The sequence below is a fragment of the Elephas maximus genome, chromosome 1, assembly GCF_024166365.1.
Source record: "Elephas maximus indicus isolate mEleMax1 chromosome 1, mEleMax1 primary haplotype, whole genome shotgun sequence".
Lineage (NCBI taxonomy): Eukaryota > Metazoa > Chordata > Mammalia > Proboscidea > Elephantidae > Elephas > Elephas maximus.
In genome coordinates this window covers 73,544,936-73,558,794 of record NC_064819.1, presented here as the reverse complement: position 1 = coordinate 73,558,794, position 13,859 = coordinate 73,544,936, and positions in this window count along the sequence as shown.

The window sequence follows — 13,859 nt, the reverse complement described above, 5'->3', positions numbered from 1 at the left end:
TTCTCCTTTGCTCACTTATTGTACTTCACTGTGATCCTACCCAAGCACCCCAACCAGAGAGGTTTCAGGATGGAACGTCCCAGTGCTGCCCAATTCACATGAGGAAGGCCTTCGAAGTCATGGGTTTTATCTATAAATTTAAAGCAAATTATTTTACTCAATTTTGTGTAAGGTCTGTTTAAATATGACTCTGGGTATCCTTTGTCTCCTCCACATCTTCAGGGAGAACCAACTCTCCAGGTTTGTTCTGTGTGGTGGACAACTCCCTGGTCCTTATCTCTTGGCTCACAATTGACCTGATCCCTAGTTAGAGAAGCAGATGTGTTTATTGTCATCTTTTTTTTCCAAGTCTATCTTCGTCTCCAAATTGAGATCTTCAAATTCGTACTCCCTATCTTCTTACCAGTATATAGACAGAAACAAAATTTGCAGCTTAAGTCAAACAAATCTGCCCTTGGTCTTCCTAATCTGAGATGCTTCTGCCCCAGTTTCAGCTTCACTTCATGCCTGATTTTCTGAAAATATCACCTATAACCAATTTCCCCTTCCTTGTCTCTTTTCTCTGCTTGGCCCACTTCAATTAGGCTTCTGTCCCCTGTTCTACCTTGTCAAAATTGATTTGTGTCCCCCCAAAATATGTGTTGGAATCCTAACCCCTTTACTTGTGGGTGTAATCCCATTTGGGAATAGGGGGTTCTTTGTTATATTAATGAGACCACATCAGTGTGGTGTGTGTCTTAAACCTAATCACTTTTGAGATATAAAAAGAGCAAGTTAGGCACAGAGACAAACAAGTACAAACTGGTGAAGATAGATGCCACACCACATGAAGATAGATCACCAATGAACTGAGGAATGCTGAAAGAGACAAGGATATTCCCCCAGAGCAGAAAGAAAGAGAGCCTTCCCCTAGAGCCATTGCCCTGAACTTGAACTTCTAGCCTTCTGAACTGAGAAAATAAATGTCTCTTTTTTAAAGCCACTCACATGTGATATTTCTGCTAGAGAAGCACTAAGAAACTAAGGACAAATCCCATAGGTTATTTTTAGGGGAAGGGAGCTAGACCGAAAAGAAAGAGTCTGGAGAAATGGAGAGCATGTGGTATTGAGAACCCAAGCTATTACATGGTGGCCACTACTCTGATTGGATAACATCTGAGTCATTTTGACAGACAGGGCTTCAAGGAAATCTCTGCCTCTCACGGCTCCCATTGTCTGTGAGATGACTTTGTGATGTAGGCGTGCTATTATGAAGTTCCTGCTGTTGCCAGAATAAATCAGTATAAACCTTTCTCTTTTAGATGTGGAAACCAGTTGGGCTGAGGAATGTGATGTGCACCATATGGGAACAAACCTGATGGCAAAATGCCAGGGTTTTTTGGTCCTCTTTTTCACCATACTCTTCACATTTTCCAATGTCATCCATCTTATCAAATCCATGTTTATTCTCATCTTTGTTTTACTTGACCTTCATCAGTGTTTTACTGAGGAAACAACTTGCTCTTTTTCTTTTTTAGATTAGTTTTTGTTCTATAAAAGTAATACACAGAGTTTTTTAAAAAATCATTTGGTACAAAAAGCTTTTAATGAGAAGCATCATTCCCACCTGACCTTATCTTTTATTCTCTAGAAACAATCACTTCAAATGCCTAGCCGTTTTATCTGCTATCTACATGTATATGTCTTAAGTCAGTAACATGTTTATGCTGCTATTTCTTGCTATGTCTATTTTTAGGTGTTTCTTGGATGCTATGTTATAATCACTGATGACTTGGCTCTCTTATACTACAAATAGAAATGTACCAGAACTTTTGTTCAGTGTTTCCAGTACTTTGGTTAAATAACTATTGTTTTACTGAGCCAAGTAGTATATATGACCACATTTATTTTCTTGTAGAACTTTTTTGGGGGGGTAGGGGGGGCATTAAATGGTTTATCTTTTTTCTTTAGTTTTCTTTGTTCCCACTGCATTTTTTCTCTCTCCTAACAGCTCTAAGTTTAATTTCCACAGTCAACATATTGGGTAACTTACCAGTGCTACAACCTGATTAGTTATCAATGCCACAACCCCCACACCCCACCACCTCCATTTTTCCCAGAGCAGCATTTCTCAGACTTAAGTGAGCATATGTGTAACTAGAGAGTCTTGTTAAAAAATAGATTCTGTTAAATAGGTCTTGAGTGGGGCCAGGATTCTCCCTGCTGGATACTCCGGCCCACAGAGTAAGGTCTAGAGCATTTTTGTCTGCTCCTTACTCAGAAGAAGGAATTACAGGTCAAGAAACAGCTGCTGGCTTTGCATGAACTATGGAAATGAACTCTGAAATGGTTCTGGCTCAGAGACTTGGACTTGTTTCTTTTGCATGTGGCCAAACCAAGCCAAGACAAAGGACTAGGATGAATAGGTGTCATGTACAATACTGTATTCTTCTATGGCTTGCTGGCGAGCTTTGTGGTCAGCTCTGCTTTCTCAGGCCACACGTTACTGACATGCTGTTAATAATTGGATATGAGCTAATGATTCTTCAACATTATAATACTGACATAATTCTCCTATTTACCAAATCTATGTTAAAGTTAAGGAGCCTTGGTGGTAAAGTGGTTAAGCACTTGGCTGCAATCCCAAAGGTCAATGCTTCTAACCAACCAGCTGGTCCTTGGGAGAAAGATGTGGCAGTTGATTTCCATAAAGATTACAGCCTTGGAGGCCCTAAGGGGCAGTTCTACTCTGCTCTGCAGGCTCACTATGGGTCAGAATTGACTCAATAGTAGTGAGTTTTGTTTTTTGGTTTATGTTAAAGTTATGCACGTTATAGTATAACAGAGTTGTATTTGTGAAGGGTAGGTGGAATGGGAATGAAGAGGAGATGGTGGATTTCTGTGTAGAAGCAGGGCTAGTGGGAGTGGAAGGAAGTTAAATGTGCCCTGGGGAGCAAAAGGTTGAGGTCTGATCCGATGGTGACATCACTGAGTCATATTACTGGAAATGCTTTAGAAATGGAGAGTTCCTAGAACAAAGAAGAGGGCCAGACAAGGAATTTATGGGCTCCAATTAAGTGAAGTTGGATGGAGCAAGGGAGAAATAGGAGGATTCAGGGAAGGGTTTAGGGTCCAGTGGCCCAACCTTTGAGCTCTGCCCAGAATCTATCCCATTGCAGCCTTCGAGCTACCTCCCATTCCTGTTCATCCTAGTTCTGCTTTCTTCTTGTTACCTGGTGGAGCAGTTCCCTCCAAAGCAGGGCTACATTCTCTCTCTGGAACACAGGTTATGGAAAATGTGAAAATGCAGGACCTAGGAATTTTAGGAGCAGGCTATGACTTCATTATTGACCTGAATTCACCCTGCTTTTCTTTGTTATGGCTTATCAGACCTTGTCTTAGTTTGGGTTTCCCCCAAAGCAAACTCTGAGACCAAGATTTGGATACAAGTAATTTATTTGAGATATGATCCCAGAAAACACTGTTGGGAAGAAAGGGAGTGAGACAGAAGAACCAATGAAGGGCATGTTAATTCCTGAGTTACCTTTGTGGGCACCTGGGGTTTGATCTTACTGGGGACCCTCTGAGAAGCTGTGGAACTGGAACCTTACTCCTCCATCTCAGAATTGTCACTGAGGGGTGAGAAAGCTGAAGGGTTTATCCACAATCCCGTCCCTCATTGGCTGAAGTTCTCCTGGGAAGAATACCTGCAGGCAGAGAGTTGAAGGAAGGCATCAGTGCTTAGGAGAAGTATCAGCAGGTGGCCTTGAAGGTAGAAGAGAGAGAAAGAGGAAGGAGAGACTAAGAGTTAGTGAACATGAGAGATTCAAAAGGAAGTTCTCTTTCTCCAAAGAAATGAGACATGATGGTAGAAATTCTCAGTGTCTTTAGGAGAAGACCTTTTTTAGCCTGTTCACTGGTCTCCATTCCCAGTTCATGACCCCAGCTTCCTACCCCCACCTTCACAATCCCTTGATTCCTGCCACTAATTATCAACCACGGATTAGTGTACCTTCAAGTGATTTGTGGAAGAAGAAATGGGTCAATTAATCTTGTGGTCATGCTCCAAGAGACCTGTATATCTTCTAAGGAAAATGTTGAGGTAATTTATCACATCTCTCTCCTCTCCACCCTCATCACAAAAATGTTGCCAATATTCTCATTTATGTGAATCCTAAAGATTTGAAAAGGAGCCATGGTGGCGCAATGGTTAAGTACCTGGGTGCTAACAGAAAGGTAGGTGGTTCAAACTCACCAGCCTCTCCATGGGAGAAAAGAGCTGGTGATCTGCTCCCATAAAGATTTCAGCCTAGGAAACCCTAGAGGGCAGTTCTGCTCTGTCCTATGTGGTCACTATGAGTTGGAATTTACTTGATGGCACACAACGACAACAAGGCTTTCAATTCTTGGGAAGTAGGAGATTAGAGTCCCAGAGGAGTCAAGAACCATTGACCTGTATACAATTGCACCTTTTTCATTCTGTGTAACACAGAGATTATATAACAGGTGCAAAGCTTTGTTTGTGAAGCAATGGGGGAAAACCTCCCAGAATTTTCCAAGCCCTGTTACAAGTTTCTTTGGAACAGAACTAAAACCAATTATCATTTGAGTTAAAGACATGGGAAGGAGAATGAAATGGAGCACATGAAACATACAATGGAGGGGATGTTTTGTGAATATCCAATTAATGAAAAATTGCCAATAAATCTTGAATAAGGAATGCATTTTGTTTCAGCATTGGTTCTTAGAAACCTGTAGGAAGTTCCTTTTGGCTTTAGATACTAAGAGATTTTGCTGTATCTGGGGAACTGGAAGGCTGGGGACATTCAGGTGGATGGGAGTGAGCGCTGGGAAGCAGAGAGTGGAGTTCTGACTTGCCTATAACTGTACAGAAGCCCATGATGAAAAGCCCACCTGCAGTCGAACCAAGTTGGATTTATTGGTACTTGTTGCAGCAGCATGGGGTTCCACATACTGTGGCTGGATTACATACCTCATGCGGAATTGGGAGGTGGGGTGAGAGGGTGTGGGAAGAATTTGGTATAGGACTTAGGTTTGTTTAGGTGATTTGGGGGAACTTCAAGGAAGCAGAGGTTTTCTCTGGATGAATGCTGTCAGGAAGCTGGGGACAATCCTGGTTAGATATTGGGAGGAAGAGAGTCAGGTTCAAGTTGTCAAGCAGCAGCAGTTATTCAGGTTAGCCGGGAGAGGGGGATGTTAGGCCATTTTCTGGTTTGCACAGTGTTCTTATTTTTGTGCTCTGGACTGATTATGGGGTGGTCTTGTTTTTGTCTCATACCATCATGATCACAGAATGACCATGTCTGATGTTAGTGTTCTGTGATATAATTTAAGTAGGGGACCCCATAGCCTAGCAATGTTAGTGCCTGCCAAGCTCCCAGCTGACAGCTGTCAGGGCTACTTTTTTCTTTCTTAACTAGAACCTGCATTCTCCTTCAGAACTAAAGAGATCTAGGGTTTTGGAACCTTTATAGTTGCTTTTAAATTTGAAAATGTTAGAATCATATTTATAGCTTCTAGATTTCTAGATTAAGATAACTTTTGACTGGAAGTCATCTTAAAGGGCATGGAATCCAATTACACGTCTTGTTTAGATCCCTATAAGGCAAAAAAAAAAAAAAAGTCCAACAAGATATGTCTTACTGGGACTCAAGCTCATTCTTCCTCTCTTTGTTTCTCCCTCCTTTAATTTTCAAAAGGAAATACTGCCCAAATAAGAAATCTGAGGTATGTTGCAGCCACTGAGTAGAGAATCAATCTTAGAAGTAAGGGAGCTAAAACAAAATGCCCCAGAAAGATCTTGTGAGAAACTCTGAAGAAGTTCTGCTTTTTCTCCTGATTGCATGAGGGTTTGGAGTAGGGGTTTGACTTCTCTGAGAAAGAGAGCAAGAGTGAGAGAGTGAGAAGATGTTATGGGAAAGGGCTTGAGAATTGAAGAATAAAATTAAACAATTGGAGTTTACATTAATTCCCTCTGAACTAACAAATGCACAATAGGAAATGAGAGGATAGGGGGAGGTGAGTTTGGATGGGAGAGGTAAGAAATAGAAAATAGAACTTGTCCTCCTGAATCACAAAATGTGACCCTAAGTGAGGAAAGGATCTGACCTTTGTTTGGAGATTCTCCTGCCTTCCCTTTCTCCATCTTCTCAAGATTCACATAGAAATAGGAATAAGTCTGCTTCCTTGGAGCCCTCTCTTTAAACTGACATTACTGAAGCATTGCTTTCCTCCATGAAAAGCTTATTTTTTTTTCTTTTCTTTTAAAATCTTCAGCTTATTTAGGGAGAGATTTTTGGAACAAAATTAATAACTCTATAAACTCTTCCTGAATAAGTGGGCAACTCTGGCCACGAGGTCATTGTTAGGCAAGTGTCTTAAATGGGGGTTCTGAAGCCATAAGAACTCATTATCAATTCCATAACAACTTAGAAATTGTAGAAATCTCTACTTCCTTTTCTTGGCCATCGAGGAGGCTCTGCATACACCATGAAGCATTCACCAGGAAGATATTTCTGATCAAAGACGCCACAGTGAACAAGCATTTATCAGGATTGCTGAACTCTGATGTGGATGGAAGTTCTTCTCCCTTGGGAGTTCTCCACTGTGCCTGGGGTTTGGGTACCATTCAACTGAGGCGCACTCCAGGCAGATCCATTCGTACTTTTGAGCTTTCAGATGAATTGGAGGATCAGAACTCAGAGCTATCACGAGAGTAAGTGGCCTTAATGGTTTAATTGATTCCCCACTGGGAACCAATTCCCTACATAATTGAAAAAAGGAAAGAAGTATAGCAACCTAGGTAAACCATGAATAAAACAAAACAAAACAAAACCCACTGCCATCAAGTCAATTCCGACTCACAGCGACCACGAATAGGAGCCACTTATTTGCCTACTTCATTACCAAGAGCAACTGGGTGAGCACGTGGGTATTGAAAATGGGACCTTTACATACTTCATCTGAGAAAGACAGATCTTAGAATCTAGGCATTGGAACTTCCCCTAAAAAAGGACTCATACTTGAGGTGGCCTTTGAAATATAGGCAGGAGTTTGATGGGGAGATGGGAGAGTGCTCTTCCAGCCAGGAGGAAGAATAGAACCAATGGCTTAGGGGTGGGTAAGTGGTCAAGGCTGAGAGCTCCAGTAATGGGAGGGAGCCCTGTAGTTGGAAATACTACTAGAAGGCTTTGAGGAAGAGGTAAAACGTGTGCTGGATCTTGAATGATGGTGAAGTAAATTAAATTGTTGTTATTAGTTGCTGTTAAGTCAGCTGTGACTCATGGTGACCCCCTGTACAACAGAATGAAGTGTTTCCCGGTCCTGTACCATCTTCAGGATCCTTAACATGCTAAAGTCCATTGCTGCAGCCACTGTGTATTTTGAGTGTCATCGAACCTGGAGACTCATCTTCTAGCACTATATTGGACAATATTCTGTTGTGATCAATAGGCTTTTCACTGGCTAATTTTTGGAAGTAGATCACCAAGCCTTTCTTCCTAGCCTGTCTTAGTCTGGAAACTCTATTGAAACCTATCCACCATGGGTGACCCTGTTGTTATTTGAAATACTAGTGGCATAGCTTCTGGCATCATAACCACACACAAGCAACCATAGTATGACAAAGTGACAGATGGCAGCCTTTCCTGAATCCTCCTCCTTGACATGTCTTCATCACAGGCAAACTGTATCTGCCCTCCTCCCCCATCTTTAACTTTGTATTTGGCCTCAGGATTTGCTTTGGCCAACGGCATGTGGATGAAAGAGACAACGTGCCAGTTTCAAGCATAAGTCTTAGAACACCTTGCATGTTTTCACTCACTCTTCAATACCATAAGAATCTGCTCTGACCAGCCCTCCAGCTCTAGAAAGATAAGAGAAAAGTGAAACAGAGGTGCCCCAGACAATCCATAGACCTGTCATGTGAAGCTGATCTGTCCAGCTACTGCAGCTTGAAGCAGAAAAACTCATCTGAGCTCAGACTAGATCAGCCACACTCAGATGACCCAGCCATATGAACAATAATAAATGATTGCTGTTTTAAGCATAAACCTGGGGTGGTTTGTTACTCAGCAATAGCTACCCAATGCAGAAATTTGGTACCTGGAAGTGTAGTGTGCTACCATATCAAAAAACAAAATATGTGGCATTGACTTGTGATAGGCAGGAGGGGCTGAGGAAAGTAAAATAGGTGACTGTAAATGGCAAGGAAACTGTTATAGAATGCTGAAAGGAATGACAACCTGTGTTATGTGATCACCAAAATTGGTCAAACCGTTACCTCCAGAACTTGGGAGATATAAGATGTATCTAATGAACTTTTGGATTTAGGCAAAGAAATTTCCATGTAGAAAGTATGAGTTGGTTGCTTTTAGTTTCACATATCACAAGAAAGAGATGAGTTCAGGAAGAACTGGCAATATCCATCTGCCCGTTTGTTGTACTGTGGTGTCTTGTGCGTTGCTATGATACTGGAAGATATGCCACCAGTATTTCAAATACCAGCAGGGCCACCGATGGTGGACAGGTTTTATGGAGCTTCTAGATTAAGACAGGCTAGACAGAAAGACCTGCGGATATACTTCCAAAAATTAGCCAATGGAAAACCCTATGGATCACAACAGAACACTGTCTACCTTACTTGCTTTGGATCTGACATCAGGAGGAGTCAGTCATTAGAAGAGAACCTCGTATTTGGTGAAGTAAAGGCCAACAAGGGCATAGGAGACTCTTGGTAAGACGGATTGACACGTCAGCCTCAATGATGGACTTGAACGTATTGGTGATTGTAAGAATGATGCAGGAGTGGGCAACATGTCATTCTGTTGTGCTTAAGGTCACCAAGAGTCAGAGTTGATTTGATGGCAGCTAACAACGAAAGATATATAGACAGCTCAGAACTTTCTAGGTTGGAAAATAAAACTGTTTCTTGTCTACAGTCTCTCCAGCCAGTAACTGATACAGCCTGGGGGCAAAGACAAAATCCAGGAGATGCCAAATAAGACCTAGCCTTAGGCTACAGATCAGATGAAGGGTGTTGCTGTAACACACCCTCCAAGTCCTCTGAAAGGAATAAGGTCGTGTACAAATGGGCTCCTAGGAAGCTTAAAGGTGTGATCACACAGCAACCCAATATACTCAAAACATCACAAAGAAAATTTAGAGAAAGAGGCATTTCTCTAAAATAATTATGCTGCTCTTTTTGATATATGGGCAGACTAAAATCAAATACAAAGAAAGCTCACAAAGTTTTGAGAAAGCTGTATTGAAACAAAATGATGTCAGCTGGCACTAAAAACGACTGAAATTCTTTGGGCCCCTAAATTTCTAATGCCATGAAGCCAGCTGAGAAAGCACATCCACCACCAAAAAAGGCTTTCTCCAAAGTCCTCTTCAGAGAGGCTGAAAAGGAGGATGGAAAAAAAACAACCTCCCAGAGCAGAGGAGAACAAGGACTGGGGAGCTACTCCCAGAGAGCAGAACCACAGCCTAATCAAGGCACGTTTTCTACCCGCAGAGTAGGGCGAATGGCAACACTTGCCCAACAGGCCTTCAATAGTTTCTCTTGCAGTGGGAGTTAATGTGGCAATTCTGCCCCTTTTCCATCATTGGAGTATGTGTGGGTAGGGGAGACAGGAGATGGACAACTTGTCTCTATTGTCCATAGGTCTCCAGATCAAGAAGGGCTGGAATCAGAGCTCAAGTAGAACATGAAGTCTGGGACTTAAAGAATGATGCTGATAGAGTGAGAATTTTGACTGTCCTGAGGTTGGGATTGAATGAATTCATATTTTTATGTGTGAAGAATGTGAATAATTAAGGCCTAGAGACAAACTGTGGTTGAAAAAATTATTGATTATTCCTGAATCCACACCCTTGCCATTGCATCTTCATGGGTGTACTATGCGTCCCCATCCCTTGATTTTTGGTGTGGCCATGTGAATCACTTTGGCCAGTGGCATGTAGGCAGAAATGAGAGTGGGCCAGTTCAAACCTAAGTCATAAAAGGTCTCATGAGTGTCACTTCTCTTCCTCTTCCGCCTCTGCCATCGCCGTGAGAAGATGATGCCCCACCTTGCTTGCTGGTCCCAAGAAGATGATAGATTCATGGAGCAGAGAAGTCTCCTTTGGCCCATGAATCTGCTGTGAGAAGCAGAGCAGCCAAACTGAGCTCAATCTATATTAGCCAAACCACAGTTATCTTGGAGTAATGAGAGCAATAATAAGTGATTGTTCTTTTAAGCCACGGAGCTTTTTGATCGCTTGCAATGAAACAATAGGTAATTGGTACAAATGAGTAGAATTTTGCAAAGAGAAAACTGTCTTAAAGAATTAAACTTTCTACATACCAGTTTTACCAGCTGTAATATGGAGTTGAAAATCTCTGTGTCACAGGGTTGTTGTGAGAACTCTGTAAGAGTGAATAATAATACAAAAAGCCATATGAATTCATTTGAAAAATCCCCACCAAATGAAAATCCCTCCTGGTACAGGTGAGGAAACAGAGATACTGCAAAGCTGTGACTTTCTTAGAAGAATATGATCGTGAGAACAGGACTGAATTCTTCCCGTCCTGACTCCTGGTATTGCGTCTTTTCTTACAATAAAACTGTTCAAAGCGTATATCAACAATATTAGAAATAAACATAAAAAAGCAAACACACAGGCCTCAGAGCTGCAGCCTTCACAGATTTGCTGTTTTCATTTTTTCCTGTTTCTTTCCAGCTCTGGCCATTTATATTATGACGGTTTGGACCAGCACTAACAAAATGTTGTATTTTTTAAAAACTTTTTTTTCCCCCAGCTCAATATTATAAAACTTGATCATCGAATTGCCTCAAAACCAAAACACTATCTCTGATGCCATGGTTTTATATGCATGGCCCATTTCCAGGCCTCTCTGGCCACTGAACGTGAACCCAATGAGTCTAGGCCTTTCTGGTCACTGTAAGTAAAACCCATGAGTCCACTACTTATCCGTCTGCTTACCTGGGAGTTCAAGGTCAAGCCATGGTCAGAGAGCCTGCCTGAAGGCTTATTCCAGGGACACATGAGCCAGGCCAGCTCATCACTGGTTTGTCCTCCTGGGACTTTAGGGTACAATATTTTCTTATCCCTATTTTTTTTTTTTTTTATTCTAGGCCTAGGAGGATTGACTCAGTGATCTGGAAATGTTAGGGGTGGGGTAGAAATGAATTACCAATTCTAGGGACCCCTTAGCTGTCATCATGGGTTATAATTGCCTTCACACTCTTGTCCCCCTCTCGGCTGTCTGGTCCCGCTTCGTCTATCTCTGACCTCCATTTGTGATTTCCCCTTCCTCTCGGGAGGCCCTATGGTTCTTTCTGTTCTTTTATATCCTAGTGTGTCCTTTGACCTAATGTTAAAGCAGCAGATTTTCAGCCTGTTACCTTCATGTACTTTCCTCCTCAGCTGAGAGCTGTGTGACAGCACCAGCTTTCCTGAGACTGGACCCTGCCCAATGGTAACAAGCAAATGTGTTGCTGCAAATCTCAGATTGGAGCCACCTGCCACAAAGCCAATACTGAGACAGGAGGAGGTAAGTATCAAGAAGGCTTTACTTGAATACCAGTATCCAAGATTTTTTTTATCCAAGAGACAGAGGGGACAAGTTCTATCCCAAATTCTGTCTAACTCTAAAGGGCTAACTGGAGGGTTTTATAGAGCGAAGGTAGGGGTTTAGAGATTTCCAGGAATGTTGATTCTTCTTTGAGGTGAACATAATGATAAAGTGACCTATTATTGAAGTCTTGCAAGTCTCTTCGCACCATCCCGGAGTCTTGCAAGTCATCCTGGTTTCGGTCACAAGATGGATCTGAGTTTTGTTCAGCTATCTCGGTCCTGTGTGTTTTGCCCCCTGGGAGATGAACATAGTTTAATCAACAACAAAAAATTGATTACCTTATTTTTCTTCAAAGGAACAATCGTGAGACAGATTCCAGAGCAAGTAATTATGTTTCAAAGACTAGAGATTAATCACAGTTTATACAGCTATACTAAAATACTAGAAAATATATTCTCTCTACTTCAATACTAAAACACTAAAGAAAATATATTTTCTCTGTTTCAAATGAGCTACTAAAGCAGCAGCCTAGTAGGAGAGAGAAGAGCAGGGACCTGAAGTGGGTGTCAAGAGGGCAGGTGGAGGAGGTCCTTGTATGTGACTAGAGGGAAGAAGGGCTCATTTTCCACCAGGGGGCACTGTGCCATAATAGCCACTATGGCTGGGGCGTTATGGCTCTGAGATCAGGGAATTAATTGGTCTGTTGGGAGGGTGTATCCCCATTCTGTGAAGGATCACATTGCATACAGCTTCAAGGTCAGCTAGAGTGAGAGCTTAGGGCCCTCTCAGACCTTTCCCGATCATGCGCACAGCCCTGGGTTTGCACACAACCCTACCCATTCACATGGCCTGCTAGAATCCGAGGAATATGTCAGAGATTTTTTAAAGTCTTCTATATACATTTCATTGGAGCCCTGGTGGCACAGTTATTAAGAGCTCGGCAGCTAACCAAAAGATCGGCAGTTGAAATCCTCAGGCCACTCCTTGGAAACCCTGTGGGGCAGTTCTATATGTCTTACAGGGTCAGTGTGAGTCAAAATCGACTGGACGGCAACAAGTTTGGAGTTTTTAATGTGTGCTTCATTAATCATCTTATCCTAACAAACTTTTTGGTTAGCTTATTGTTTTCCTCAGCTGTTAACCCACCACCTCAAGCAGCTTCAATGTTACACAATTACGACTCAGAGCCCTGGCGGCTAATCTTAAAAGTCGGTGGTTGGAACCCACCATCCACTTTGTGGGAGAAAGCTGTGGCAGTCTGCTTCCGTAGAGATTACAGCCTTGGAAACTCTGGGGCAGTTCTACTCCGTCCTATAGGGTCGCTGTAAGTCGGAATTGACTCGATGGCAGTGAGTTTTGTTTTTTGTTTTTGTTTTCAACAAATGCCCCTAGAGAAAAGTCTGCCAGCTGTGTTATCTGCGGAAAACAGCACCTATGGCAATTAGTTTTAAATTGCTGAATGATCTCTCACAGCTGGCAATGGATAAGGCGGTGGCCAATAGCAACTTCTCCGTGGCGGGGGCAGGTGTTCGCACTGGGCAAGGCCTGAGTCAGGTTACATAAGAGCAAGCCATGCAAGAGTGGGCTTCCGGGGGATCACCAGAAAGCTTAAGTAATGACAATTCTCTGGGAATATTCCAGTCCTGTTCTGCCTCTCTACAGGCTGCCAGGCTGCTGGTTTTCAAGGCTACTGCAAACCTAGGAGCGGGAGGATGGAACAGGGCAAGTTAAAACACCACAAAGTTTGCTGTTCTTAGAAGGGTCAGCTGTTTTTCTTGACTCTCTGCTCCCCAGATTGCTGCAAGCCTTTGGGTAATTTACAATTCTGAAAAAGTTGATTCTGACAATTTTGGCCAATGTTTTCAGTGTTTTTATGGAGGAAAGGATTTTCAGAGGCCCTTTAGTGTGAATGGTAGAGACAAAAAAAAAATTTTTTTTTTTGTCTCTACCATTCACACTGACTCTACTTTTTTTTTTTTAATGTCCAAAGGTATAATTTGGAAATAAATAACACTTTACAGCCTTCGCTTTTCCCTCCCAGGGTAGATTTAGCTTTATACTGGCTGTATGTATCTTACAGTAGCAGTTCTCAGACTTTTTTGGTCTCTGGACCTGTTTACACTCTGGAAAATAATTAAGGACCCCAAAGGGCTTTTGTTTATATGGGTTATAAATCTCATCTTTACCACATTAGAAATTTAAACTGAGAACATTGTATTTTATTTTTAAATAAATTTTATTTTTTTTATTACACAAGTAATACATATTCATTGTA